Genomic DNA, 4,058 nt, shown 5'->3' with positions numbered 1-4,058 from the left:
ACAGGGGAGAGAGGCCCTGACTGGTTTGGCTCAGTGGGTAGAGCGTTGGCCTGCGGACTGAAAGGTCCCAGGTTCGATTCTGGTCAAGGGCATGTACCTTGGTTGCGGGCACATCCCCAGTGGGAGATGTGCGGGAGGCAGCTGATCGATGTTTCTCTCTCCTCAATGTTTCTAACTCTATATCTCACTCCCTTCCTCTCTGTAAAAAAATCAATAAAATATATTAGAAAAATAATAATAAAGGGGAGAGAGAAAAAAAGACAAGAAAACAGAGGAAATAAGTCCCAACTGCGCGCTAAGTGTTACGAAGGAAGCAGGGCCCGAGGAGGACAGGAGGGAGAGCATGATTGCAGATGGGGAGGAGGACAGATGAAGGCACATGTGTGTTGAGAGCAGAGGATGAAGAGGAGCCAGCTCTGCGAAGAGCAGGGTGAAGGGTGCTCCCCAGGTGAAGAGGTACTTACAGGGTTTGAAGCCTAGTTTAAGGCAGATTTTCAATATGGAAGATCTGATTGAGACTGGGCAAAATGTGTGAGATAACAGTTTAGGATTGGACACAGCGCGGGAAGGATCTTGAAGAATAAACAATGGTTCGATAAGCTAGTGGTTTGCCAGGTTAAGCAAACTATTATCCGAGGAGGGGGCTGTGGGAGCAGTCTATTGTTCAGATAAATGGATTTTCAGGAAGTTTCTGAAGCAAATAATGAAGTTATTTACTGGTTTACAGTCTTATCTTCCCGGACAAGAAATTTCTGGAACAAATATTAAAGTCATGTGGATGGAAACAGTCTTCGTTAAATTATGCGGCTGCAGGTGGTCTCAGCTCTGAGAGGCAGTGAGGCTGTGGGAGTCCAGCTGAGAGATGATGAAGGCCTGCCCAGGGTGGGGACAGCGAGGAAAGGGAAGTGGATGGATTGGTACATATTTTCGGAGATAGACCCGCGGCACTAATTTGATTAGATGGAAAAGGAGGAATCAGGGATGAGTCTTAGGTTTTAGGCCTCAGCCACTGCGTAGGTCACGGGTCGGGACCTCTTACTGAGATGGGGCAGATGGCGCAGTGTGTTAGCAGGCTTGGGAGTAGGAGCTAAAGGTTTAATTTTGAACAGGAGACGCTTAGGGTGTCTGTGAGATCCTTGGGTAGAAATGTCAAGTGTGTGGTTGGACGCACGAGTCTGAAATACATTAAACAGATGTAATGGTTTAAATAAAAAATTGAGAGAATAATCAACATATAGTTGTTATTGAAAACTATGGAGCCGAAACCGGTTTGGCTCAGTGGATAGAGCGTCGGCCTGCGGAGTGAAGGGTCGCAGGTTGTACCTGGGTTGCGGGCACATCCCCAGTGGGAGATGTGCAGGAGGCAGCTGATTGATGTTTCTCTCTCATCCATGTTTCTATCGCTCTGTCTCTCTCCCTTCCTCTCTGTAAAAAATCAATAAAATATATTAAAAAAAAAAAAGAAAACTATGGAAACAAATAAAATTTCACCGAGGGAGAGAAGGTACAGAGAGAGGAAAACATGGCCCAGGAGAGAACCCGCAGGAAACACCCACTTGGAGACAAGGGTAGCGGAAGGAATAGAAGTAAGGGGGGCTGAGAGAGGCAGCCAGGGAGCCCAGAGGACATTCAGGGAGAGTGAAGTTGTGCAGTGTTTCAAGGAGGGAGTGGTCAGCTGGGTTACATGGTGTCAATGTGACGGGTGTTCCTAGGAAATGGTATAATAGTATGGAAAGATCTAGAATCTTCAGAGTCAGGTAACTTCCTCCCACCTCTTATTGGTTATGACCTTGAGCTTCGTTTTTCTCATCCTTAAAATGGGATAATGATACCAAACTCACAGAATCAGGATAAGGTACAAGTAGGTACTGTGTATGAAAGTAGCTCCACACATAAGACATAGTAGGCAGATACTAAAAATATCGCAAGTTAGTGGCAGCGCCTGGGAAGAGTAGACACCTGTGAAGGGAAATATCATGGATGGGGGGGGGGGATGGGTGGGGGGGGGGGTGTTGGAGAGAGGACAGCCCACCTCCTACCTCCCACCTCCTTGCTCTTCCTCTCTAAGATTGCCGTGGCTAAGGACAGCTACAGGTCAGGCCCACAGTGAAGCTGCCCATGGAAGCTTGATCAGGAGCCAGAGAAAAACATCCAAGTATACAGCAAACACAGGCATGCTGGCTGGTGGCACCTGGGTAACTCTCATGGTGTCCGAGATGGCTTCATCCACAGTCACCCAAAAGCCAGGCTGTGATGAGTTAATACCGACTTCTCTTACCTTCTTCTGTTTCTTCCTTCCCGTCTTCCCTCCCCCTAACCCAGCCCAAGCCGGTCCTGTGGTGATTGCCCTTGTCTGGTCGTTGGCCTCCCTGTCTCCGGCTAGATGATCTCAGCGGAGACCCTGCTTGGAATCCCTCACTGACTCCCCACTCCCTTCAATCAACCAAATGATCAACAAGTATTTTTAAAAAATATATTTTTATTGATTTCAGAGAGGAAAGGAGAGAGAGAGAGAAAGAGAAGACAGCAATGATGAGAGAATCATTGATTAGCTGCCTCCTGCATGCCCCCCACTGGGGATCAAGCCTGCAACCTGGGCATTGCCCTGAATTGAACCTGACCTCCTGCTTCATAGGTCGATGCTCAACCCCTGAGCCACGCCGGCTGGGCAGCAAGTACTTTTCAAGGGCCTGCTCTTTGCCAACCCCTGGACACATCCCTGCCCTTGTGGAGCTTACAGTCTAGGGGGGGGGGGGGGTGTGACAGACAAATGGACTGTTTTGACACTGTGACTGGGGGCCTCTGGAGCCCCTATACAGACGGGGCGCCTGACCCGGATTGGCCTGTCAAGAAAGGATCCCCGAAGAGTTGATATCTACACCGGGAACGAAAAGTTGAATGGAAAGAGTTAGCCAACGAAGGCCATGGGGAATGATGAAATCTCACGCCCTCAGTAGGTCTATGTGGCCAGCTGACCATCACTTGCGGAGACCTCATCACCTACACCGGGGGCACATTATTTGCAGTTCCATGACGGCCACTCCTTTAACCTGCTCTGCTCCCACAGGTCCTCCCAAGACCCAGCTCACATGACACTTGCCGTGGAAGGTGCTGACCCCGGCTCCATGCCCAGGTGCTTCAGGTGGGCTCCGTGCCTCCGGTGCTCGCCCATCTGTCTCCTCGAACTGGGAATCCAGACAGGGCACTCTGTCATTCACCCTGGTGTCCTCTGCACCCAGCTGGGCCAAGCATACTACAGGTTTTTTAAAATATACATTGAGCCCTAGCTGGTTTGGCTCAGTGGGTAGAGCGTTGGACTGCGGACTGGAAGGTTCCGGGTTCGATTCCAGTCAGGGGCACAGGCTCGGGTTGTGGGCTCAATCCCCAGTAGGGGGCGTGCAGGATGCTGCCGATCCAATGAGTCTCTCTCATCATTGATGTTTCTATCTCCCTCTTCCTTTCCCTTCCTCTCTGAAATCAATAATTCAAAAAACAAAAACCAAAAAACCCCCAAACAACACAAGAACATTGAATTACAGGAATCCACTCCTCTATATAGAACAGGTCAGGAAACACACACCAGGGACTGGTTTAGGACTGGGGACTGGGCTGAAGCATCAGGAAGCTGTCCAGCTGCCGGAGGGATCAGGTTCCTAAGGGAGATTCTGAAACGGGGGTTTTAAAAACCCTACATCGAGTTTATCCGCCTGAAAGGGTTAGGGCGCTGGGAGTTGACTGGACAACTTCTGGGGGCCTCCTAAGGAGCTAAGAGTTTCTGTAGGACCCTCATTCCCGGCCGTGGGAGTCGGCAGGATCCCCGTCTTTTTAATATTCTCTCCGCCCCCATCCGCCCCCGCCGCGCAGGAGCTCAGCTCTCCCCTCGCCACCAGAGGTTTCCAGCTGTTGATGCCAGGATGGACCTGGCTGCAGGGAGGAGGAGGGAACTCTCTGTCCCTCCCTCCTCCGTCTCCCCCCCCTTCCTCCCTCCTCCTCCCCTTGCCCGCCGTGTCTCCCTCCCTCTTTCTCCTCTGAGGCTGTGGAGTCGCCGCGCCGCCGCG

Source organism: Myotis davidii, unplaced genomic scaffold, assembly GCF_000327345.1.
Source record: "Myotis davidii unplaced genomic scaffold, ASM32734v1 scaffold246, whole genome shotgun sequence".
In the NCBI taxonomy this organism is placed as follows: domain Eukaryota; kingdom Metazoa; phylum Chordata; class Mammalia; order Chiroptera; family Vespertilionidae; genus Myotis; species Myotis davidii.
This window is presented reverse-complemented; position numbering follows the sequence as displayed.